The 27800-nt window shown below is 46.0% G+C and overlaps 1 protein-coding gene across 2 annotated transcripts in view; it reads left to right on the top strand.

Moving 5' to 3' along the window:
* The window catches only part of LOC138566244 (rab GDP dissociation inhibitor alpha-like), a 398413-nt gene that overhangs the window by 336858 nt on the left and 33755 nt on the right, over positions 1–27800 (top strand). The gene's annotated exons all lie outside the window — the stretch shown is intronic.

Below are 27800 nucleotides of genomic sequence, written 5' to 3'. Positions count from 1 at the left end.
AGCACAAGGTTGCCCTAGAGTGTAAATGCAACACAAATCAATACTGCCCATAGCCACATGCGAGCACCACCCTGCATACACTGCTGGCACCCGCATACCTGCATCCACATACCACACCAAAAGGAGACAACCTGCATGGCACTGCCTGAAATCTGCCTCATCCACTGGCCAAAATAATGTCAACCATTGTCATTCAGAAGTCCGTAGACCCATCAATAACGCCCTCCCACCTTTGCTCCACCACAGGCACAGAATCACACCCAGAGGACCAGGACACCCCTGCGCCGAAGAGAGCGAAGTCCAACGACAACCTCCCTGCACCCTCAACCTCAGCTGCAGTGAGGCAGACCCCACGACAATCAGGTCCCACTGCAGGCATACCGGAGGTCCCACCGGCAAGCACCCCTGTTGTCAGCAGGCCAGCAGCAGCTGCTCCACCTCCACCGACATTGCCTGCCACAGAAGGCAGGGGGTCAGCGGCCAGCAGCAACATCGGGGAGACAGCTGCAACAGCTGCATGTTCTGACTCGGACATGGAGCAGGAGGTCAGAAGCCCCACTGACCAACTACATTCCCCCTGTTTCTCAGACGCCAGCCCCCATGAGGGCGACACACAGGGGCACACTGAGGCAGAGGAGTGGCCTTCCACCCCATGCCCTGTCCACACTCCACAGGAGGGGACCAGCCCCTCCATCACTCCACCTGCACTGGCCATGGGTCAGCACGGCCAGCCGTCCCTCGAGGACATCACTCAGCGGCAGCATCAACTGTCCGCAATGCTGGATGAGCATGCCGCGGAATGTGTGGGGGCTAGGTTCAGCATTGAACAGGCCACGGAGACACTAAGGGCGGAAGTGGCGCGGAGCACTGCCACCCTGAGGGATGCCATGCAGGCCATGTCCAGGGACATCTGTGCCGAACTTGCGGGCTTGCGTCGTGCGGTCACTGACCTCACCCACACACGACAGGAGCTGCATGCACATGGGCAGCCAGGGACATCCTCCACTGCCAGTTCTGCGCAGAGCAGCCCCGTGCGCCGTTCTGGACGCAACCTGCGCTCCACAGCCAGGGGTGCCCCGGGTGCCGGGAGAGGGGGCTTGTGACGGCCTGTGGACACGGCCACAGGCATCTGTTGACAGCTACATGGGGTGTGGGAGGTGGGAGGGGGTGTGTTGGGGTGTGCAGATGGGAGGTGGGAGGTGGGAGGGGGTGTGTTGGGGTGTGCAGGGGGGAGGTGGGAGGTGGGAGGGGGTGTGTTGGGGTGTGCAGGGGGGAGGTGGGAGGTGGGAGGGGGTGTGTTGGGGTGTGCAGGGGGGAGGTGGGAGGGGGTGTGACACGACAGTTCATAGTTCCAATACACTTTTTTGTCTCAAAAAAAGAAATGTGTGGACATTTTCATTGCGTATGTGTGCTTTATTGGTGTACAGTCCACAGCGTGCATGTCCCAGAGACACACAGTGCCCCAAGTGCAGTCTCCATGCCATTAACACCAGCCGTGTGTGCTAGAAGCAGTGGTCGATGATACTTTGGCGCATGGCACGCCCCTCCTGTGCATCGCCTCCTCCATGTGGTGGCGCCCCATCTGCACCCTCCTCATCCTCATCGTCAGGTGGTTGCAGTTCTGCGTCAGGGGGCAGGGGCACATTCCGTCTGACGCACATATTGTGCAGCATGACACATGCCATGACGATCTTTGCCACCTTCTCATGGCCATACAGGAGTGCCCCACCAGACCTGCTGAGGCTTCGGAACCGTGCCTTCAGGAGGCCAAATGTCTGCTCTATGACCACACGAGTACGTGTATGTGCACGGTTGAAGTCCTCCTCGTGCTGGTTCTGCGGGTTCCGGACTGGCGTGAGGAGCCACCTCTTCAGGGGATAGGCTGCATCACCTGTATGTAGGCGAGAATGTATGTGTCAGTCATGTTGTCTGATCAGGAACATGATGTTCCACCATGGCTGGCATGGAACTGTTACCTTGGCTCACTTCTACATGCACTAATTGATTCACACTATGCAACCAGTATATGCTCATTGCTGCCATGGCCTGTTTTGCATGCCATCACCCTATGTATGCAGAGGGGTTTTGTGCATTGTGGGTGCCCTTCCTCTGTATCCGTTCTCTGTGTTACTCACAGCCAGGTGGAGTATGCATCTTCCCCCCCCCCTTTCTGCCAGGTGGAGTATGCATCTTCCCCCCCCCCTTTCTGCCAGGTGGAGTATGCATCTCCCCCCCCCTTTCTGCCAGGTGGAGTATGCATCTCCCCCCCCCCCTTTCTGCCAGGTGGAGTATGCATCTCCCCCCCCCCCTTTCTGCCAGGTGGAGTATGCACTGGTACGTCATTCCCATGCCCACTTCCATGACATTGCACTCACCGAGTAGCCAGGATCTTGGGCCTGCATGTCGCTCCATGTAGCGTGGTATTGTGGAGTTCCTCAGGACCATTGAATCATGGGTTGATCCGGGGAATCGGGCACAACAATGTGTGATGATCTTGTTGGAGTCACAGACCATTTGCACGTTGATGGAGTGGAACTGTTTCCGGTTGCGGTACGGTACCTCCATGGCACGTGGAACCACCAATTCCACATGGGTGCAGTCGATGGCACCAATGCAACCGGGTATGCTGGCTAGTGCATGGAAACCCACTTTGGTGTTTGCAATCTCCTGGGCAGTCCGTGGTAATGAGATGTGGTCGTCTGTGTGCTTGAGGAGGGCATCGAGCACTTGGATGAGTGTTCGTGAGAATAATGGTTGTGAAATGCCATGCAGGTGCCCCACTGTGTGCTGGTAGGTGCCTGTGGCAAGGAAGTGGAGTACAGCCACTACCTTCAGTAGGGGGGGGATGGCGGTTGGACTTTCTATCATGCTGACGATGTCGTCGTGTGTCATGTCTACGATGGCGGTGATGGTGTCCCGGTCCAAACGGTACAGGGTGTGGATCTGCTCAGCAGTGAGGTTGTTTGGATTGGCTCTGATGCGTGGGATTGGGGGCTGCCTGCGTGGTGGCACTGGCTGTGCTGGTGGGGCTTGCTGGGCCTGCCTTGCCCTCCTTCTCCTCCTGCGTCTCCTCTGTGCTGCCTGTTGTTGTTGTTGTTGCTGTTGTAGTAGCACATGCATTGCTATCAGGTCCTCCAGCCCCAACATTGCTAGTCGTATTGCCATCATTGTGGAGTGTGACTGGGTGTGGGTAGGGGTGGGGTGTGCTCTTTTTGTACTCCCCTGAGTCTGTATTGCCTTCACCTGTGCTGTTTCTGTGCACCTGTGGCAGCTGCATTCACTTGAATTGGCCCTTTACGGTTGGTTCGCGATGGCGTTATTTGCACCATGGCGGTAAGGTACTTAGCGGCCTCGGTGATGGCGTTAGGTGCATGTCCGCTTGGGTCGGCATTTGCGTACCTTTCCGCCATGGCGCTAAGTACGGTGTGGCCGGTCGCGTGCGCGCACCCTTAGCGCAGTTAGCGGCAGCGTTAACTACGATGCCGCTATTGGCATCGTAGTTTACGGTCAGGAGTCATGATCGGACCTGGCGGAAAACGATGGCGGTAACCATTTACCGCCATCGATTTTCACTTACCGCCAGGGTCCTAATGAGGCCCATTCTCTGAACATTGGAGAAGGGGATCCGGGCCTGGAACAGGGGGATCCAAAGTAAGGATTGTCTTATAAAAGGGATCTGAGCCTGGCTGAGGGAATCCATGGTGAAGAGTGAATCACCTCACTTGAGTGCTTCTAAGAGGAAAGGACCGTTTTTTTTGGTATATGAGGCCTTCTGCATCAAGAGAAATTGATAACTTAAGAGGCTTGGGCACAGAAGGCCCTGATGCTGGTAAAGAAGCCAGAGAGTGTGCTATGCTCGAGTGAACCACCTTGTCCCGTGCTGAAAACGTGGGCAAGGGGGACCAATGGCCTGAACATCCTGACATATCATTTTGTGAACACTTCTTTCTTTTCCATGAACACTACCCTACACTACTTGTATTTAACGGTAAGGATTGGCAATCATTTATTTTTAGTATAGGTCCTTTTATTTTGACGAGACTCCACTAGGACTGCCTTATTATTTGATGGTCATATCTTGCTCCCGTCTGTAGATTTAGGATTATATAGGCGTTTATCACACCGTTATTAAAGTTCAATAAACACCCTTGAACTGTCGTCACTTGTGTCAGTCTTACTATTGATGCCATGGCTTTCTTACCGGGCGAAGGCTCAATGAAGTAATTAAACTACCAGAAGATGGACACCTAAGATGTAACTTTTGAAGTGTACCAGTAAACCAAAGTGTGCGAGACTGATAGAATTGTGCCATCCACCTATCCTTTGTTTTTTAAGAGACTCTCTAGGCCCTGTGGGGTTGAACCTGGGGAAAGGAGTTAATGCTGAAGCCATTCTGACATTTCTTTTTCTATTGTATTCCCTTAAACCATGTGTCATTTTGAGAAGGAGGGCAAGGTTTTTTTTTTGTATAGGCCTTTTTATTTTGACTAGACTGACATGGGGCCTCATTACAAGTGCTCCGGTCCGGAATTAACGCTGCCGGTATAACTATACCGGCACCGTTTCCGTATCCGCCCAATCATGACCCGCTGCCCCAGAAATAGCACCTCCCCCAACCGCCACCGCGGAGTTAAGGGTCCCGTAAAGTCCACCTCCACGGATACCCCTCCGTTACCGGCAATACAAAACACCGCTAGCATCACAACTAGCACGGACACGGAAACACCGCCAGAAAAATGGCGTTAAAACCGTGATCACGGTGGCGGTACCGCCGCCAACGCGAACATGACGTTAAACAGTGCCTGGTGAACTGAATCAGGACACAGGTGCACCAAATCAGCCCAGCTGAAGCCAGCAGAACACTGGGAGCCTACAAAAGGGCCACACCCAGGCCAACACAACACAAAACCATGCAGGCAGCAGCTCTAGTAGCACTTGGACTGGGCCTACTCAACCAACAGGCAGCACTGCACATGATGGCAGTAATGGTGCAGAGGAGGAGGCGGAGGCGAAGGAGGAGCATGCGCCAACCAGCCAACCCTGCACCTATGGCAAACCCCATTGTCCAGCCGGCACAACCCTGCAGGTAGCCTGCAATACCACGCATCAGGGCCTCACCCTGGAACATTACCCCAGGACAGATCCACACACTATACCGGCTGGACCGTCCAACAATCCTGTACATCACTGCCATGATTGAGGACAACATCAGCAGCCACATAGACACCCCCACCGCCATCCCCCCCTCCTGAAGGTTGTGTCTGTGCTGCATTTCCTTGGCACTGGCACCTATCAACACACGGTCGGTGAGCTGCACGGCATATCACAACCCTGTTTTTCAAAAATCCTGGTACAGGTACTGGATGCCCTGTTGCGCCATGTGTCGGAACACATAGCCCTACCCCGTACCCTCCCCGAGGTCATTGCCACCAAGTTGGCCTTCCATGCCATAGCAGGCATGCCAAATTGTATAGGTGCAATTGACTGCACCCACATTGAGCTGACAGTACCACGTGCAATTGAGACGGTGTTCCGCAATAGGAAACAGTATCACTCGTTGAATGTACAGATGGTATGTGATGCCACGCTACTGATTACACACTGCTGCGCACGTTTCCCAGGCTCAACCCATGACTCAATGGTCCTGCGGAATTCCACGTTGCCATGGTACATGGAACGCTATGCTGGACAAAACACATGGCTATTAGGTGAGTACAGCTGACAATGCTCCGACCCTGTTGAAGTGGTGTGTGCGTCTCCAGGCCAATGAGCAATGTGAGTGTGCCACTATGAACGCACATGCATCACCCGCCCTGCCATCAACCAAATAGACAGCGGATCCCAAACATCACAAAGGAAGACATGACAGGTCAACACAGTGTGCCCGTACACACCCTGCCACATGATACACACAGCCAATACTGTCACTGTCCCATACACCTTGTTCCACTGCAAACACCCACCCACAAATGGAACACTGCCCTCCCAATGCACATGATGCCTGTAAATGAGACGTCCAGCATTAACTACTTCATTACAGTGGAGTGACTCTGCCATGTGTGCACATCACTGCACTATGCCATACTCAATCAAATGTCACCCGCAGGGCAGAGTACACATGCACGTAAATGTGTAGGTCAATATCCATTTGGCTACATCCACTGTGATGGCCGATAAACACTTCCAATCACTGTATGGCACACATGCATGAATGAACAATGATACAAAATAGCACAGCATCAGATGAAGACATGATACAACAAACACTGACATGTCCCCCTATCTACATCCCATGTAGGTGATGCTGGATATGCACTCACGCCATGGATGATGACACCTGTACGGAGACCAAGGAACAGGCATGAAGAGGTGTACAGCAGGGCACATGTCCGCACACTTGGCATGATTGAGAGGACATTCGGACTGCTGAAGGCCCGGTTCCGCTGTTTGAGCAGATCTGGCGGATCACTGCTGTACAGCCCAGTGAAGACGGGTAAAATCACGCTCGTATCTGCCATGATGCACAATCTGTGCCTGCGCAGGAACATCCCAATGCCCCCAGACGCAGATGAAGAAGATGGGGATGGGGATGGGGATGGAGATGCGGATGGAGATAGGGATGGGGATGGGATGGCACCACCTCCCCCTGGGGGTGCACTTGATGGCCAAAGAGCACGGGATGCACTGATTTGCATTTACTTTTGAGACACAGCACATTCACAGCAATGCATGGACATGGTGATGACAATAAATGATTTGTTGTACTGCAAATAAAATGATAGATTTCCACACATGTATGTTTTGATTTCAAATGATGATATATTGATGAATTAACAACAGGGAAGGAGGTGCAATGGTTAGGGAAGCTGTACACCCGTGCCCACCCACCACCCAAACGTACCCACCCCCACCCAGGCCCCAATGTTCCAACACCCTAAACAACCTCCACCACCACCCAAACGTATCCAACCCTCACACCCTTCAAGTCCACGTGTGTCCTGCAGTGCCCCACACACATGCCATCACTTCCGTGTGCGCTTCTGTGCCTGTGCATCCTTGCCCGAGAGCCCTGTTAGCCGACTCGAGCGCCTCCTTGGACTGGCAGTAGTGGGGCTGGATGGGGTGGTGGTATTGGATGGCACAGAATCAGGTATAGATGGCATATGTGCAATATTTGCCTGTTGCCTAATTAACATGGACTCTATGAGCCTGGAGGTGTTGGCATTACCCTCCCACTCATGGCGTGCCAGGGTGACTATAGTGCTGGCAAAGCGTCCAATGGACCTTGATAGGCGACGCACTGACGTGCTGTAGCACTCCCTCTGCAGCCTTGATTCCTCGAGCTGCCTCTCCACCAGCTGGGTGAGGGTAGCCTTCTGCGCCTCCATCCGCTGCATGCGGGAATTTAGCTCTGCCATAGATGGGGTGGGTGACCTCATGGGACTTCGGAGTGATATGGGACTAAACTCCAGCTGATGGAAGGATCCCAGGTCATCAAATGTGGGCATCTCCCCCTGTGGCCCAGTATCAGAGTGCTCTGCCGGGGCACTGTTGTCACTACAGGCCGCCCCCTCTGCAGTGCAGCTGCCTTCTGTGTTGGTTTGGGTGGGCACAATGGGTTCCCGTGGCATCTGTGTTAACTCAGCCAGCGTGGAGACGCTGGGGATGTTGGTGGTGGTGGCCGGCACATTTGTTGCAGTTGGTACTGGGGGCAGAGATGCCGAACTGCTGGCAGCATCCTCTTGTGCAGGGGCGGTGGCTTGGGTCTACTGCCATTTTGAGGTGTTAAGGCGAAGAATTCTTGGTAGGTCATATTATGTGGGGTGAATGAAAACAAAAAGCTTCAGGACGATGTGAGGGACAGAGGAATAAGGATGAAGATGAGAAATGAGAGAATGAAAAATGCTATGGAAATGCCGGTGAGGGAGAGGGAAGAGGTGTGAAGAACACAGGCTTTGTGCATAAAGGGCAAAGTAAATATAATAAACCCCTTGTGGTGAGGAAGGTTCTTTTATGATGCTATGATTCTAGAGGATGGAAGAATTTGGAACAAAGGAAGAGTGTGGAAGAGGATGAAATTAGGTGGATATATTGGTGGGTCGGTACAGTCCACTGGGTTGTGGTTGCTGTGTATTTAGTTTGTCCGATTTCATCTAGCTTTGTGTTTTTGTTAGTATGTATGGAAGGGAGGAGGTGTGTTATACGTATATCTCTGTACCATGGTTACCAAGTAAATATGGGGTAAACAAACATGTATATAGTTAACCTGTTATGTTGGTTCTGTTCTAGAATGTGGCTGAGAACTGTGTTTCTTTGGTGTGGGATGTGGCGGGTCGCAAGAAAGATTCGGACACATTGAGGACATATGACCTTTTCTTTAATGAAATTATAAGACAAAGGCCTATCTTTCCCTATTACTAAAGGGGTCGCCCTGCCTATCTAAATTAACTAAATATGCTCATCTGTCATCAGGAAGTCAAAAAGTATATATTGTCCTCAGTCCCAAAGTTAACTCTACCTGACCCTACCACTAATATTAATAACTCAAAGTAGGCTAAGAGAATGTCTCTCGACTCCTGGTAGTGTTTCCTCTTGCCGTCATCCCAGCGGCTTTCTCTTTAAGACTGTCTCTTTTCCCCAGTAGTTCTTGATACATAATTGTCTCTTTTTAGAAAATAGGATTCTGTAAGTTAACTTCCCTGATAGTCTTTTAACGTTTCCTTCATAAGCTCATGTAACTCTTCCCATATACTTGTGGGCCTTGAATTCTATTTAATGCCAGTTTTACGACAACTTTCCTTGAAGTAGTTTCTCACACTCGGGTCTTTACTTGCATGCCTCTTCTATCCTTGTGGGTTCACATATCCTAGGTTGTGTATGACCTTATCCAAACTATGAGTCCCCCTCTCTTGCGTTCGTAGTATTGGATTCTCTCTTTTATGATTTAGTCCCCTTGACAGTCTGATTTCACAACACTCATTACACTTGTTTGCATTGGGCTGTTTCCTCTCTTCAAGCCTCAATATCTGTTTTTTTTCCCTTCCTCCCACGATATTCCTTTCCACTTCTTGTATGTTTCCCATACAGCGTTGTTGATCATGCTCTATATTGTTTTCTAATACTTCCAATTCTGTTTACTTAATGTTGGTTTTTCATAATTGGGACTTTAAGAGTTTTCTCTCCTCCCAATGCTTCACCACGGCGGCATCCTGCCTCTCCCGTTCTCCCCGGGTACCTTTTCCAACACAGGGGTACCTGGCGGGGCTCGGCATGCATTCGGGTACTCGGCTTCTCGCCTGCTCTTCCCTATGCCTGGTTTCGCCGGCGTTGTGTTCTCTGCTCCTTTGACTTTGGGTGCCGTCTACAGATGTTGGCTTCAGGCAACTAGCAGAATTCCCTTCTGTGGTGGTCTCAGCGTTGTTTGTTGGGGCGTCTCGCTCACCATAAAGCAGCTGTGGTTGCACAACCACCTTGCACGGTCTTTAACTGCTATACGGTGGTACAATTAAGAGGTATGCTTTAATTTAAAAGGTTGTAAAAGTAGTCTTAACAGTGCAAATCAAAAGTAGTGGTACTCTGCTCCCGATAGCTCCTGCTCACTTCGACATTTGGTGCAAATTCTAATGTGTTGCAGAGAAAAAGCTTAGGCAGTTTTATAAAGTACATCTGAAAAGCCTTCTCATCATGTGCTTTAAAATAAGTAAGAACATGCAGATTTGTTCTCTCATGTGTGAAACTCCAGCAGTGCACAAAATAAGCGTACTACCATGAACAGTTTATTATCAGTTCATCAGCTACCATTACTACACAGCTGAACTACAGGCTTGGAGGTGAGATAGAGGAAAAACCTCCAAACCTCCAATTCCACTGCCTTCTTGCCCCGGTAAAGGGCCTAAACGGCCAACTCAGTGGTATTAACGCCGGTGGTAGTACTGCCGAAATCCCCCCTGAATTAATGCTAATGACTAAGGGCCTCATTACAAATCAGGCGGTCCGGAAATAACGGTGGCGGTAAACCCGCCGCCACTGTTGTTTCCGGACCGCCTGATCCCGACTTCTGCAGGCGGGAGGTGATGTTCCCGCCAGGTCTGACCTGGCGGGTTTAACACCGCCCGCCTGCAGGCGGACGAGGAAACACCGGCAGCATCACGAGATGCTGCCGGTGTTTCCATGATCCCCATTCCCATTGAGTCCCGTAGGACTCAATGGGAATGGGGATTAACACCATTCCGCTTCCGTGATTCCCGCAAAACCGGGGTTGTAATGCCCCGGTAATTCCGGGAATCACGGAGGCGGAATGGTAATACGAGTCCGGCGGTAACGAGGCGGTTTTACTGCCTCGGTTACCGCCAGACTCGTAATGAGGCCCTAACACTACCTACTACCACTTGTAATCTGGCGCTAATTCCGCCAGACCAAGTGGTGGTAACGGTAATACTGTTTGGTGGCATCTCAGCGGATTTAACACCAACACAACCCCAAGCTTGTAATGAGGCCTCAGTGTGCAAGTACAACAGATCAAGAACATGCTTTAAAAGTACTCACCCTGTAGTTTAAGGGGTCTGAAACCAGGGTTTAAGTGGTGTTACATGCGTGTTTGACCAAGATGGCGAAATTAAGAAAGTGCATTTTGTGATGAATATATGGAGTACATAAAACAACTAATTATGGTAAATGCCCATTTTCACTCCCTTTTCTTCGTCTAAACAAGGGGTGACTGCGAGCCTAAATTAGGCCATGCCAAAAATACATCTGCAGCATAACCCTGCAAATGAAAACCCGGCTGCATTGCAAAAACATGGAAACGAATCAGGCGAGATACATGAACCTATTTGAGAACTGGTTTCTACACATTCCGCTTGCACTGGTAAACTTTGGGAAAGGAACGCATGTTCGGCTGATATACCGGCTGTCTGCTCAGCCAGTCATTTCCCAACAATGGCAATATTATATATGTCTGATATAGTCGTTATAAGGTCCTGTATAATCCCGCATGAACATCTGCTGCCATCATATGTAACCCAGCAAGATCCAGGAAGATTACACGCACTTGACAGGGACTGGAAGCTGAACAGAAACAAGGTCCCCGTGGACAACACACAGACACTCAAACACACCACCATGCTAACTCTTGCCTCTGCACCAACAAACAATTAGAACGCAGCTAGTACCCCCTCGAATAATTCGGCCTAGCTGCAGACATACTTACACACCACATTGTACGCCTCAACAACCTTTAGAACGCAGCTATACCCCTCGAATTCGGCCTAGCTGCACACATACTTACACACCGCATTGTACGCCTCAACAACCTTTAGAACGCAGCTATACCCCTCGAATTCGGCCTAGCTGCACACATACTTACACACCGCATTGTACGCCTCAACAACCTTTAGAACGCAGCTATACCCCTCAAATTCGGCCTAGCTGCACACATACTTACACACCGCATTGTACGCCTCAACAACCTTTAGAACGCAGTTATACCCCTCGAATTCGGCCTAGCTGCACACAAATCTCCCTCAAGCCCCAGCGCCAACCGAATGCACATACCATTTTCATCGGTTTTACTGCACACATTCTACTGCCCTTACACAGCCACGCACCACAGGTAACTCTAGTATGTACCTACACGCTGCACACTGGCTGCACACATATCGAGTACACCCAGGCACATTGTACTACACTACTCTCTCCACTGACCTGGACTGCGGTACCCAAAGGTGTTCAACCCACAGTGCTTTGGAATCATAACAATGGTAAAAGGCGCTATGCAAATGCCAAATAAAATAACATAACATATGCTGTTATAGCCTTAAATGTCACAATAACACCCTACATCAAACTTCTAATTAGTTCACTCTTACATTTTTTAATGACAGTATCCGGGCTTTTTAAATTTGTTTTTTAATCCTCTTGTTTCATAAATCAGTTTATTTTACCCAAGTAATCCTTAAGAAGCAACAAATCTCCTTTATACTACAGAATTTCAAATTGATGTGTGTGCGCGTGTGTGCTTCATGATATTACTTTCAACATTTTAAATTCCTGTACATTTACAAAGTAACATAGTGCTTGGTAGCACCCACACACTAGAAGGATGCCATTGTGTAGTACAGCATTGGCAATGCCAACAGTTTGGGCTTTTGTGAAGGCATGGGAAAGGCACATCCCAGGCACTTTCGTAGTGATATTAACTGAACGTTGATGCTAGTAGGTGCAGAATGGTGTGAGAATATGGGCTTCTATAGCAGTGCCTGGCAAATTCCTATTTTGTTTCCCAAAACCTTTTTTATTTAAATTGTGTATATGGTTTAAACAAAGAAAACCTTTACAACACATGAAATCAAATACAAACAAAGTAACCAACATATCTGCTAAACAAAGTTCATAGAATTGTTAAAACACACAACAAAAACAAAAACACTCAAGGAATCTAATAAAAAACACCATATAATAATCCAATTGAGCAGATTGTAGATTTACAACGAAAGCACAGTTTTGTACAACATTAAAAAACTAGCAGTTTAAATATTTCAAAGTTACACAAGACTAAATAATTACATCATAAACTATACATACTTTCCTAATAAAACTTAAAACCCTAAAAGCAAACCTCCTTCAGTGTAAAGAAAAGTGTTAAATCAGCAAAGTTCTTGTACTTAATTATGTTGATTCTCAGATAGTTAATCTGCAAAGTTCTTCAGAAATCTGATGACTGCTCATTTTTATTGGATCTTTTTGCCATGCTTCATATTAAGCCACAGACAATCAAGCAGCACCCAACTGAGGTTACTAATACATTTACCAAAGTATTCAATCCTTTGTTTTTTAAGAGCGGAAACAATATATAAGAACATGTTGTAGAGATTCCTTTTCAGATGGATTTGAGCAAAATCTACAAAATGGCATAATTGACTGAGCTACTTGTCTTACTGCTAGAAGTTCATTTGTTAAGACAACGTTCAGTCTAAAACGCATATAGTCATTTCTTGCCTTTTTCCCTGTGAAGCGCAGCAAATTAGATACCGGAGTGCCCACTTTTTTTATCATAGGACACAATCCGGTAATATAATTTATATCTAATAGCCGCATCAATGGTCATAGACCAATCAAATTTGCGATTTTATGTTTTAACAGCATGCATTTTCTCCCTCAAATTCGTGGCTGAACTCCCAATTTTTTTCCAGGATCTCGAAGCAATGTCAATAGAAGTCCGGAAAACATCTGTTCAGGGGCATACATGCCAAACCTTCGCTACCTAGAATAGTGGACAGATTATGTTCTGTGCTGAAGAAGATTTTTCTGAACTGCGACAACTTTCTCGATTCCACCAGACTTGCCATGGACTGTAGCCCCAGTTCATATCTGATGGCTGCGAAAGTAACACATTTTTGGCACTTTTCTCCACATGATTGCTTCATAGCAGGCTAATTCATCTACTATCCATGGAGGGAAAAATTCCACTACATATGTCAGACGCGGGATAGCCTTAGCCAGGTAGAATCTTATAAAAGGTAGAGCAGAAAACCTGCTGTAGACTATTCAATAATAGACCCCCCTCCATCAGTACCCATGTGTTTACGGAAGCCCAATTGAAAGACGTGCAATATATTCAATTCATAGCACCAATCCTCCACATGGCTTTGTACTATGGAGGCAAATATTGTTGAGTCAGCATCCATTAACGAAATTGGACTATAGTTGGCAGGGGACAACCTATCTTCTTTCTTATAGATGGCAAATAGATAGGACGTCTTCTAAGTCTCTGGACTTTTTCGGGTATTAACAATATCTGAGAACCGTATATACAAAAATACATGACCATAAGGGGACATTTTCTTTAAATATACGATAAGTCAATGAATTAGGGCGCCAGGCTCTCGAGGAACTGGCCTTAGCTATTTTATCAGTCACAGTATTCACTGATAAAATAGGAGCCACGGCTCATCAGATGTCATATAATTCACTGCATCCAAATGAGACATCTCTCTATATAAGTCACTAAGATAAGTAGCCCAGGCCTCCTCCTTAATAGGATTAATTTGGAGGGAACATTGAGACTTTTGTAGGTTGTTAATCAAACTCCAGAAGTTACGAGAGCGGCCCTCTTTCAAGGATTGTAGCATGGCCTCATTATCAATTTGGAATAACAGATGTCTTTAGGAGTTGATCCAATTTTTGAATTTTAGTTTTAAGTTTTCGATCTTACCAATTTTAGCTTCTGGTCGATCTTGCCCATGCTTCTTTACCCATCTAATCTGTTTTCACGAAGCCCTTTTCATATGTTGTTCCGCATAATCAAAATTGTGAGAAAGAGGTCTAACATATGGGCTCTTAATCTTACCTTTCCCCATAAAAGTCATAGATGCAAGACATAGCTATTAAAGTTCAGAGTGTTATACGTGTCCCATTTTCCCTCTAAAGGGGAGCTCACGTAATCCCTTAAGAGGACCATATTAAACATTGCTATATTCCTATCATTCCAACTAACTCCATTGCCCCGCAGATTTACTAATAGTGGTATCTTATTTAAATCCCCCCCCCACTTAAAGGCAGCCACAAGCATAGCGTGGTCGCTGAAGTTATAACATAAAACTTCATAGGAACAATTTGAAATATGAAGTTGATAAGATACAAATATGTAATCAATACATGAGGAAGAATTATGCCCAAACCATGTGGCCTGTACTTGTTCCAGCCCTTCAGTGGGCACACAAAATGGCTGGAGCCCCCAAGTATTCATAAAATCACACCACCTCAAACCCTGCAGTCTTTTACATCTGGCGTTCGAGAGGTCAGAAAAACAAGCCCCCTAACCCCCGTCCCTTTTTATGGTTTGAAACATTGACATCTAAAAATTGGTCACATTCAAATAACTAGGAATTGGAGCAGTCTGAGTTGAAATCCTCAATCATCAACAATTGCGCCTCTGAAAACTCAGAAAGCCAGACTTCCAGCTTTGAGTTCAGGAGGTCTAAACAGGTGTCAAGGTCCCCATCCGGCTTCAAATAGATGTTAATCACCAGTATAGAATTCACAAGACTCATTGACTGATTTCAAGACCACAGCTAGAATGCCCTTACAAACAATACATTGGCTAACAATTGAAAGATCCATTCCTTGTTTAATAGCCACCAAAAGGCCTCCAGCCGATCGACCCCTGCTCCCCTGTGTCGCTGGTTCATGTAGTAACTCAAAGCCTTGAAATATCGGAAGTTCAATCAACCAGGTTTATTGCAAGCAAAAAATGGAGGCTGTATGTAAAATCTTACATAGTGTGGCATTTGAACATAAAGCCGAAAATCCACGTGCATTCTGGTAAATTAGTAGCATGTCTGCGTCTGTTAGCTCTGTGACAACGCTAAAGTGGCTCTTCATATTTTTTAGCTGTGTGATGGTGTCCCCAAGTGTAGAAGCAAGCCATCTCCAATTTGGAACTTCATTGCCTTCCATAGAGACTTGTGTTGACCGTCCCATAAACCCTTCTCCTCTCAACACATCCCCACTCCCCTCTAGGGATTCCCAACCACAATCGGCTGTACTCCCTTTGTCGGTGCAATGATAAGGCCTAAGATCATAACCGCAATTTTGGGAGATTTTCTGCTTCGTTCATTAGGATACTATTTACCATCCTTAAGGGGATCACCAATCGAACAAAATCGTAACGTTCTCAATGTATGAAATCGACCAGTTTGATTTCGTTCGTTTTGACTAACCAGAGAGCTGGGATTTCCCCAAACAGAGATAACACAGTCATCCTATTTAGGGAATTAGGTCCCCATCTATTAAACATGTATTTGAGAGTTAAGCTCAGGTCCTGGGGGAAAACTGGCTCCTTTCAGCAGGAGTCAAATTGTACTTTTACTAATAAGATTATTAAAATGCCTCTCCGGATTATTGTGTCGAGTAAAGTGGGGCCCTTCCAAGCTGTTAGCGGCCCAAGTTAGGAATTTATTAGGCCGATTAGGAATGCATGGATTATTTAGTGTTAAGGCCGATGGCCCCCTCATATTGTTAACTGATTCAAAATTACCTATCCCCTGGGAAGGGGCGGCCGTAAGCTCTATCAGCCCACTCCAAGAGGTGGGCGCAGGAGTATCAGAAGCAGACACGTGATTTTGTAAATCAAGGCTTTCGGTCACTGCCCCTAAGGCTGGATTTCCCTGAGCCCTTGGGTAGATTGGAGAGTTTGGTAATTTTAGCCTCTCTTGTGAGTTCATTCTTAGCGATAAGGCCTTTCTCTGACCCTCATTTGACTGTGTCATTTTTTGCGTTTCTTCTAGTACGGATGCTTTAATGAGGTCTCTGATTTCCTTCACGCCAAGAGTTGACCCCTGTTTGTTCTCATCAAGTGTCCCAGCCTTAACAGGGGCCCCATCATCAGACTGATGGGGCAGTATAGTTTCTTTGGGTCCTACTTCAATTAAAGTACCTCATGTCTTGTTCTGATTAAATATTTTAAAAGTAGAGGTTTCGGGTAAATATCCTTTGATACTTTTCCCCATATTTCTTTTAATCTTCTGTTTAAGTGCATCTACCAATCTGGTATCAGAAATGGGATAGTCCTCTGCTGGGGCTGTAGGGCTCCTTGGCCCCTCATTAGATGGTTTCTCTCCCAAGAGCTCCCCAGAGGGAGCTTGACCGGAATCCTTTACAGAGGAGCATCTTGCTTGGAGAATCTCAACCTCCTCCACTGAAATATCCTGACCATAGGTCTCTATATCCTTGATGATTTGTTTAAGGCGTTTTTGTTCTTGTAACATTTTTAGCAGGTGCCTCCTTCTAAGATGGGGTCATGCCATTAGTCCTTGATTTACTAGGTGATTCAGTTTCAGTTTAACTTTCCTCCGCTTTGGAGATGTCTAAACTCTTTCTAGCAAATAGGGCGGATTCCTTTGCTAAATCAATGAAAGTGGACATGTGATTGCAAAGGTCCCTAAGATAAGTGGACTGTGTTTTCATTTCAGCCATCAAATATTCCTGTAAATTAGTGATGACGGAAGCGCAGCCATTAGTGTTTTCCTCAATCAAAACCGGGGAGCTGGCAAAACGTTGGGCATTAGGTACACTATTTTCTTGATCATCCATAAGATCTTGATGGGCTGATAAAGCCAGAAGTGAGATTACTCCTGTTCCAAAAATAGAAGAGGAGTTTAAATGAGAGCCATAAATCACATCAATGGAATCGTTCTCCCTTGGGTCTACTCACGTAATCTGGTTCTCAATCTCCTGAGGGAGAGACCCCAGATCAAGCATTGGTATAGGTTGTTCCGATTCATTACAAAGCACTTCAACAGTGGGCTCCTTAGCCCCCTCGAGGCTCCGTGACTCCCCTGAAGATCCAATAATGCAGTTTTATCCAGAGATGGAGGCAGTGGGAGGGCCATGGCACGGGCCATGCTATTCCGCCAGTTCGTAAAGACCAGCGGCAGAAAGAATATTGCAATAGTTGGCCGCCTAGAAGGGGCAATTAGTGAGGTTATAGGAGGATCCACTATGAATTTTTTCTTTCTCATGATGTTGGAGGGCAACAAAAGGAAACACATCTCTGTAATACACACAGGTAATACTGAAATAAGCAAATAAGAGAATGGAGAACTAGTTGCCACACGCCCCCAAAACCCCTGAAAACGCCAAACAGTACTCTAGTTGCACTCGCTGGATGCACACGCACAAATGCGCGCACCCGGTTTACTTATAGTACTTCCGGGATCGGGGTGCGGGGCTACTACAGCAACGCTAATAGAGCAAAATCCAAAAGCAGTCTAAAATAAAGAAGGACTGTAACAAGGTATCCAGATACTTATAAGGGGCTAGGGCTGCAGCTAGCAAACAATGTGGAGATCCTGGATACCAGTAAAGAAACACGTCTGGGTCTGTAAAATGCAGCAAAAGACCTTTCGATATGGCAAAGTCCAGCCAAGTCCAGGACAGCGAAACAGCACTCGAGGTGCACTTGCTGGATGGACGCAAATCCCTAATACTTATACACAAGCCGCAGCTGTGGGATTTGCCAATGCATGTTTTGAACAGGACTTCAGTGAAGAACAAGCATAGTGCTTATAAATCGAGTGGCTGAAGACAGACCTGGTTAAGAGATTTTTATTACACCGGTAACGGGTTTGCAACTCCAATTAAGCCATTAACTCTCAGAAGACTGCTTTGAAAAAACACTGGTAGCGAAGTTTGATGGGAACGCTTGATTAAAGCGAGCTCAAAGAGTTCCTGTGAGGTGGGTTTTGGGCGGAGAGGGGCAGGATCTGGGTGGGAATGGCCAGAGGGATTAGCATGGCCACAGGAAGACAATGTGTGGGCATGCCACAAAACAACACCTACAAGCTGTGTGTCCCTCCTCATATGCCATTTCTCCTTAACTGTACTATAATGCAATAGTTTCTGCTTATAGGTGGCGCATAAGAACCCCTTTATAGCCCAGGCTTAAAATGAGAAGCAAAGGAGAGAGTATCGAGGAAACCAAGGACAGGGCATGAGGGGCGGAGTGAGGGAAACAGTGAAGCTTGCAGCGTGATGTGTGCAGATGAGCGGGCAGAGATAGAGAGGGTAGTGCAGTGCACGTGGAGGGAGAACAAACACCGCTGACGCTTTCTTGATAGCAGTTCAGGTGAGGTACAAAACCAAATATGTCAGCAACTGGATCCAGTAGACAATAAGTAATGACGTGCAATTTCTATCTAGACACTCTGCACTCACGTAAACAACCTCAGACAGCAAGCTGTGCTATGCCTCAATCGGTCTCACGTCAGCTGATATTAACTAATGCTACTGGAACTCCCAGTGAAAAATCAGACAAGATTAAAAAATAGAGTTACTACCTATAAAAAGCAAAGTCTGCAAAGGTTGAGACTATCAAGGTTAATGACCAAATGAACTATGTCCTGGATAAAAACAAGTTCACCCTACTACACTGTTAACCCTAACTCACACAGCTACATTACCAGACTTGCTTTCACTATGGCTCATTGACAAAAGTGTGCTAATCGGATGCTGGTCTAGCCATCATAGGATATCCTAACCCAGTCATCATCTTTGCAATATGGCTATCTTTCTTTCACACAGACTGTGATATTTGCTTGTCGAGTGTGCAAAAACATAATAATCTTTTCGTGGCACTACATTTCTTTTACATCACGTATTGCAACAAGGTGTAACCTTCCATCAAACAATGACTAAAAGCAGGTCAATTCATCTCACAGGATCTCTTGGATGTGTTTTGATATCCTAAAAGTAGAATAACGCCTAGGTGCTCTGGGACAGAGTGCAGGATAGGGGGTTGGCACTCTCTGCTGTCATGGAAAACAGACATGGGACTGAAATCTCAGGTGAGATTTTTTGTGGTAAATCTTTGAAAGCACCACTGCAGGGCGAACACAAAAACAAACAACATATAATTCCCAAGCAATCCAAAACTGTTTTACTCCAGCCTCTTAGCCCGCAGTTTTATATGACATATGCTGTATTTTATGTCCAATGCAACACACACAAGAGTCTATGATGTCACTAAGGAGGATTTCAGTCTTATCAATCAGTGCAATGGATTTATATGTGGATAGGCTGTTCTGCTTCTACTCCCTAATTGATGTGACCTCCATTACTGTATGATAATCCAAACCTGTAACCACCTATGTATCCTACTGAATTCATATTGTAAAACTACACGCTCATTGTAACCAAGAGCAAAGTACACTTCCTGTAACTAAGACATTTTCTTGCAACAACGTCTCAATGCCCATGGGCTGCTAGTGCGCTTTACAAATCTAAATAAATAAATAAATAAATCCAAGCAGACCATGACACCTAAGATCAGGTCCCCAGTCTTCAAGAGATAGCCAGCTCATATGTGTTTCATCAATACAATGAAGACTTACAATCTTCCGTCCGTATTTGTGTGAACCTTTCAGAGTATTAACAGTTGTTTCTACAAATATTTCGAAACACATCTCGTTAGTAAATATACGTATCAGCTACCAGCCTTGCCTGTTCCTACGGATGCCGGAGGACTTCTCAAGGTAAGTTCCGGCCCTTCTGGGCATCCACCTTGTTTCAGGGGGAAGCAGAATACCCCTGAATTCAAGCAGGAAATGCCCAGGAAGATCAAATTGATGATGGAGGAAAAATCAGGTTTGCAGGAAAAGATTTCCACAAGTAAGCAAGTCTGAAGCATACAGCAGGGTGCTCAGGTACTCCAATGAAGAAAGAGATGTTAAGCAGCCAACAGAAGGATAGATGATAGATAAAATCTTTATTCGGAAACATGAATTCCCATCAAAGAATAGACAAAAATAAAAACATTTAAATACAATCAAAATCATGTAGTCCACAAAAGTATACTAAGGTCATGTATCAATACATAGAAATTGCATATGTAACATATGTAACATACGTGCCTGTTCAGTGTACAAATACACTTTATGGGCCGTCGGCAAATCTGGGGCTGACAATACACATTTGAATGCTAATTGCACATGTCTGATCTTGGAGGTTCTTAGTGCTGGGATTATAAAATCCTTTCTTCAATTTGCTAGGGTGGGACCCTTGGGGTGACAAACCATTGGACATATTTATTTATGCTGGCCGTACCATTTTGAAGGCAACGTTACGATAATAAAATTGGACGCTTTGTTTCTGCATGTCATTTTTCTTCCTTATTCTTGTTCTTTGAGGGCAGAAGGCCTCTGTTAGCTCTCCTCTGATGGCGTTACCTTTCTGCAAGTCATCGCTGAGCAAATACCCAAGGCCAAGCTCTTGTAGAGAAGATGTTATAGACTTTAACTAAGGCGGGGCAGCCCAAGAGTTTGTGGACATGAGATGCTTCACCAGGGCCCTAGTTATTGATAATTGGGGCCTCTCCCATAGACGCAGCCAATGAATCAAAGGCTATATTGCTATGAGGCCTTCTATATAAGCCAGTTCAAGTTCTTTGTGTAGTAGATGCCCAGCAAAGCCCTGTGGTAAACGTATGATGTTCCTTAGGAATGTGTTTTTGGTTATTATTATTTTTTTTGTTTGGTAATAACCCCACGTAGCCGCACCGTATGTTAGCAGTGGTGTTGATTTAGCTGCATAAATTCGCAGGGTGTGATCCATGGGTAATCCACCCAGTTTTGCCCCAAATCCGTTTATTTATGATGCCTTTATAGTTTGCTGCTTTATGTGTTGTGACCAGCCCAAATCACTAGAGATCCTCACCCCAAGATAGCAAAACGGCTTGACCCACTCCAGACTTTTCCCTGCTACCAGTATGGCGTTGCCCCGTGGTTTGCTATTGCCAACACACATAAGCTTTGATTCCCTGCATTCATTCCTAAGCCTCTCTCTCTCATAAAATCAACAAATCCATCTATCAATTTTTGAAGGGTGTGTTTTGCTCTAGCCATTAGGAGTGCATTGTCTGCATACAAAAATGCACACACCCTTTGTTTAGCTATCCTCCGGACATCGCTCACCAAGTCAGCTAGGACATTTGGTAGTGAGTTTACATAGAGATTGAAAATTAATGAGGCCGGTACACAACCCTGTCGCACTCCACAGGAGATCTTGAATGCTTGCATTTCTTGGCCATGGTTTCCCTGGCTTACCTTTGCCATCAGGTAGTGTGCATATCCCGCCCGGCATTCCCATGGAGTGCAATACGCTCCAGAGTTTGCCGTGATCCACGCAATCAAAAGCAGTTGAAGGGTGCATAAATGCTAGGTAGATTGTGCCCTTATTGGCACGCACATATTTTTCCAGAACCAATCCCAGGTTTACAATCTGGTCAACTGTTCCAATGCCCTCTCGGAAGGGATGTTGGTACTCCGAGAAGACCCAGTACTCAGTAACCCAAGCCATGATCTTTTGATGTAGCAGATGCCCAAACCACTTAGCTGATTTATCGATGAGTGAAATTGGGTGGGTGCAGGTTGGGTCAGTTCTATCTCCTTTTTTAAAGGTCGGGACAAAGACCGCCTCTTTCTATGAGTCTGGAAAGATCTTTAACTGGATCATTTTATTGAATGCCAGGGTGGCATCCGGTATCCAAATCGCCTTTTCGTGCTTGAAGAACTCTATTGGGACAGAATCCAGACATGCCGCACTGCCATTTGCAAATCCAACGAGGGCTGTCGCACACACATCCAATGATACCACCAGATCTGGGCCTGCAGTATATTTCTCTGGTTTCTATGTCGTCCAACTTGCTGGTGTCGTGATTTGTATATAGTGCTGAAATATGTTTGATCCACTTTGCTTCGCCCACCCGGTCAACACGCCCCTTTGCTGATGTATTCTTGGGGCATAGGCCATCAGCAATCACTTTCCACTAGTCCCTCGTGTTGCCTGATAAGGCGGCCTTTTCCAGTTTATGCCTGGCAAGTTCCATTTGTTCTAATTTGCTGGACTTTAGCCTATTTTTGTACAGTGCCCTCGCTATCGGTGCGGGAACTACCATGGCACCTTAATGCTTTTAGAAGGACTCTTTTATTATGTCTGCCTAGACTTGCCATATACTCTCCATGAGTGCCTCTGGATTCAGGCATTATGCTCATTTATCAACGGATGTATCTATGACCTTAGACGTTAGGTAGTGGGGTTCTACCATATTCCACCGCAGAGTCTTATAAATGGCGGCCTCGGGCAATTCCGTCTCAATGGTTGATCCCTCGTTAGCACACCATAATGTTAGAACAAGGGGGTCATGGTCACTTTCGACCCTAGGAACTACTTGGAACTCTTTAATCCAATGCCAATCTTCTACTCTCAGAGTGATGTAATCAGTTATTGAGCGGTATTTCTTGTTCACGAAAGTATGTTTGCCGGGAGTGTCAGACTGAGATCTTCCGTTTACTGCTCTGAATCCCAACCTAATTCACACATCCATGACTTTCCTTCCCAGAGTGTCTGTGGTGGCCTCTGTCAGGGATCGTGGATAGATGTTAAATGGAATTTTCTTGTCTACAATATTATCAATGGTCCCTGTATAATTTCCAATTTTTAAGTTGAAGTCCCCAACTAACAGAGGTTTAACATTTGGGGAGCAACCTTCATAGTTTCTGACATCCTCCAATACCTCTAGTAAGGCTGATCCTTGGGTGCCGCTATCAAAAACTGCATTATAGAAGTTGGCTATGCGCCATTTGTTACCATCTGATAGCATTACATCTATTATCAGTGGGATCGGCGAGGTGTACAGCATCAATGTTCTTTCAATTGGAGTGAATGTGCCAAGTATATTGCAAGATCTCCATGGTTCCTGCCGCGAGAGGACCCTGCTGCCTTGGCTGAGTGCACCTCGAAGCCCGCCAGATGTATCATATTCAGAGCCTATGTCTCCTGAAGTAATAAAATGCCCATGCCTTCTAGGAAGATCATGAAATCAGGATCCCTGAGCCTTGTTTTGAGGCCCGCTACGTTCCGGGAGAAAATGCTCAGGGGACGTATTGGGCATTTCCCATTTGTAGGATCCAGACGGAGGCACATTTGCCATGAACTCATGCTCAGTTTCTTTTGCTCTGGATGTTAACATGCATTGTGGTCATTTTGCCAATACACTTTCTAGGGCGGCATGGGTCAAATCCATTACATTTTCTATGGCCGAGTGCCCATCCCCTCTCGACTGTGCAGACTCATATGTCTGCGTAGATGACTGGGGGGTCGCCGTGATGACACAGAGCGGCACAAGCCAGGTATCATGAAGTGGCATGCAACCTGTTGTATATCCCAGTAGACCGCCAGACCTCTAAGTGCTAGTTCATCCGCACAGTTCAATATTGCACCTCGTAGGTGCTGGTTTACCATTCCAAATCTGACATTACAACCATCACAGAAAATACCGTCCGATAAAGACTGAGAACATTTTAAAGGTTAAATCTTTGATGCCCCGGGTCTCCGATATTACTTTTACTAATGCTCTCTTGTAAGAGTTTTGTTTCCATGGTTCTCACTCTTAAAACAGCAGATGATATTCCCTTCTCTCCAGCCAGCCAAGGGGTCATCCCCATCACATTCACTGGTCTTGACCACAAGATCTTTGCCTCTGCTTTCAATTGTGTCTTTCAGGCCTATATGAGGTGATTTGCCAAAGTATGTAGTTCTTGTTGCTTGAGGTGATAATCAGAGATGCAACTGGTTGAGGGCCGTTTAAACCGTTTTTCACTCTTTTATTGGATGTTAGTTGTTTCCCTGGCTGTTGTGGCTGTAAGATTGTGTTTGGCCTGCTCTCGGGAGGCACATGAGGGGGAGCTCCTAGAGGACACCCGTAGATTGAATCAGTTGGGTGAGAGAGAACATCCCTGGGGGGCATGATAATAGCTTCTGTTCTACACTCCTGGGAGGGAGTTGGTGTACGTATTTATAATTCAGACTTAGTCTGTGTCCCCATGTCTACCATTGCCAGTTTCCTAATGTCCTTTAGTAGCTGTGGAGCACCACCTCTTAGGAGTTTAAGAATGAACTTGATGCATTTATCCACACGCTGCTCATCCTTGATAGGTAGGACTTGCATCTTTTGGAGCGCATCCTTGATGTCATCTACTGCTAGAGTGATATCATTCAGCCAAAGCTCCAAAATTCCTGGCCCCCCGTCATGCTGGATCTCTTGACCTTCATTGATGTTGTATGAGTAGTGTTTGGTCAGAGAGTTTCCTTTATATGGTCAAATGAGTTTCCAGTTTCTCCTCCACCACTTTTGTATTCTTCTCGTTTATGATCATCATTACACCCCTCTGCATAGTCTGTGCTGGCCATAAGATCAGGGATCAGTTCCCTAACTAAAGGTACAGCTGGTTCATAATTCATGATTTCTCACTGTTCATGCACTCTTTTATTAGTATTCTGGTTTGGGCCTGTGACCTTGTCTAGTCGTTTGCTGGTGGCGGACGAAGGACTCCCCTGAGTATTTGTTAAATCAATAATCGTCACTTCTCTTTGATTCTCTTTACAGTATTTGTGCTTCTTGTGCATCTCATGCGTGTTGGTGATGGGTTTTGCTAAGGGCATACAGTTTTCTGCATAATGACGGTCTATCGATCTCTCTAGTGCTTCCAGGACTGACTTGTCTGAAGGTCCATTTTCTCGGTGCAGTCCTATAGTCCCATGGGCCGGTTCATGAGAGATGGGTGAAGGAGTGACTGTACCTGGTATGATTGGTGGGGAGGAGACGGTGGCAGCCGAGACTCTTCCTGTGCTTGGAAATAAGGTTGAGTTCTCAATTTAGAATGAGGGTAGGGAAGAAATCCCTTGGTGAGTTGGAGTGCCGAAGTGTTCTGGTACGTCTCTGGGCTGCCTTGAATAATGTGGTGCAGCATCTATTAACATATTTTTCACTGGGCCTTTAATCTCATTCCTCTCTTCCCGTGCAGTTGGAATAATCACAAAGGCTGAGGGTGAGGGCAAAATCAAATCAGTGGGGCATCAGAGGTCTCTGGGCGCTTTTGTAAAGCCCACTTTATGGTTGTTTGGTAGCGCATCCCTGCTGGTTTTACTAACTGGTGGACAATGCACATTGATGCAAGTTGACTCGCTGCCTCTCCCCTCTTGGATCTGGTCTTTACTCCCATGGCGGTGGATGGACAGGTGGTGGATTGACAGGTGACTGGTGCACAGACAGTCAGTAGGCAAGCAGGCAAAAAACACTTTAGTCACTTAGTCACCTAAGTCTATAAAGTCTATTCGGGTGTATTGTGGAGGTTGCCAATATTGCTTATAGAAGGAGGGATCAGTAGATACTGATGATAGAATGGAAATGGCATGATACTAGGAGAGGAACAGGAGGTAAGAAGGTCAGAACCAGGAAGGCACAGAGCAGGGTTCCGGAGACAGGACTGCAGAGAAATCAGGAGGTTAATAGAAAGGAGCCAAGAAGAGGGAAAGGAATGAAAATGTACGAGTCACAAAACAATGTCCTCTCGGAAGAAACGCAGTGTTGAGATGTACTGAAGCAGTCCACAGCTTCGGAGATAAAAACTTTGTGTTCCACAGATTGTCTTATATGATTAATAGTTTCAAAAAAATTGTTCTCATAATTTGGAACAAATGTACAGCACTCTGATGCTACTAAGGCACAGACACCTCCTTTCGAATCTAGAATAATATTTAAGGCTATTTTATTTTGTAATAGCATAGTATGAAGAGCCCCTTGCTCATGAGTTATTAATGGGAGAGATACTGAAGTGGCATTTGCTACTCTTGCCAACAAGAGGGACAATGTAATCATCTTGTCTTAATTCAGCTTGATACCTACTCCAAGGCATCAGATAACCCAAGCTGTCAGAAGGCCTTTCCTGGAAAGATTCTCTCTTATATCTTGGAGATGGTGGCAGGATGTGAAAGGGTCTCATAGCAGATAACATATGTCCCATGTGAAAACTTATTTTCCCATCCATGTGAAAGCATCTATAGGCTGAGACTCCACATATAAAGTGGGTTCCATGGTAGAGGGCATATCCAGAAAAAAGAAGGCACACGGAAGGCACAGCACAATAACATGAAAGAACATACGATAAAAAGCCTGGTCCAGAATCACAATGGTGCTCAACCTACTTGGTAATTTATACAGTTATCTGTCCAGTTTTTGACCCATAACTGTATACATTACCAAGTTTGTATTGTATGTTCTTTCATGTTATTGTGTCATGCCTTCCCTGTGTTGGAATCAGGGAAGCATTTGGCATTTACAATATTGTTCAAAAAATCTCAAGGACAATTTGTAAATGTCAAATGCTTCCCTTATTCCAAGCCAGGGAAGGCACGACGCAATAACATGAAAGAACATGCGATAAGAAGTCTGGTTCTCATTTGGTCTAGAGTCACAATGGTACGCAACCAACATAAATTACCAAGTTGGTTGCGTACCATTGTGGCTCTGGACCAAATCAGAACCAGACTTTTAATCGTATGTTCTTTCACGTTATTGTGTCGCGCCTTCCAGTTCAGTAGTGATGTCACCATCAGCCTGCAATAAAAATCTTACATATAGGCTTTTATACGCGTATTACAGGCTGCCATGCATTATATTTGTATAGAAAATCAATTGATTTAAATAACCTCAGGCGGCACAGGATACAATGATACACGTCAAGTATATTCATCTTTAATAAACAATATTTTCTCATTTTAATCTTACTTTAGCAACTGAGTAATGAACAGTGAATCTATAAAACAATTTGTTTGCCCTATCACATAAAAGCTGTCAGTGATTATCTACGGAGGCCCGACTATATCGATTAAATGGCGTTCTCTCTATTGCAGCCCTGATAACAAAAGGCTGCCTTAATCAGCATCAAGGTTTTCCAAAGCCAAAGTTTGAGCTTCAAACACACCTAATATGAGATGCATGTTATACTAAACTTAGATAATCTATGACTCCAAACACTATTTGTGAGCTGTGAAGTATTTATATTTTATGTGCATAGATGTACACCAAATATATTTGCCTGTCTTTGGTTTTGGGGGATTTTAAATGTTATTAGGATGTTAAATTGAGAAACCTTGTGTTGATGGACAGTTGTGGGGTAAAGGAAGAGGTAACAAAGGCAAACGCACGATCTGTCCCCTAACCATCTCCAGAGACCATTGGGGGTGGTCCCCGCTGCTGGATCAGAAGTCTGCCTCTCTGCCAGCCACATTGTGCCTAGGACCTCACAGTGCTGCAGGTCCTCTTAAGGTGTGTGCCAGCCTCCCTCGTGTTTGGGAGCCTGAGAACACTCATATGCTTACATTGATGAAGCAGTAGACGTAATTACATTCATTTTAAAACTGAAAAGGGGTTTCTGCTCCCACCGCCAAAAAAATAGGATCTGGTT

This window comes from Ambystoma mexicanum, chromosome 2p (genome assembly GCF_040938575.1).
Source record: "Ambystoma mexicanum isolate Mex_15411 chromosome 2p, UKY_AmexF1_1, whole genome shotgun sequence".
In the NCBI taxonomy this organism is placed as follows: domain Eukaryota; kingdom Metazoa; phylum Chordata; class Amphibia; order Caudata; family Ambystomatidae; genus Ambystoma; species Ambystoma mexicanum.
This window is presented reverse-complemented; position numbering and strand designations above follow the sequence as displayed.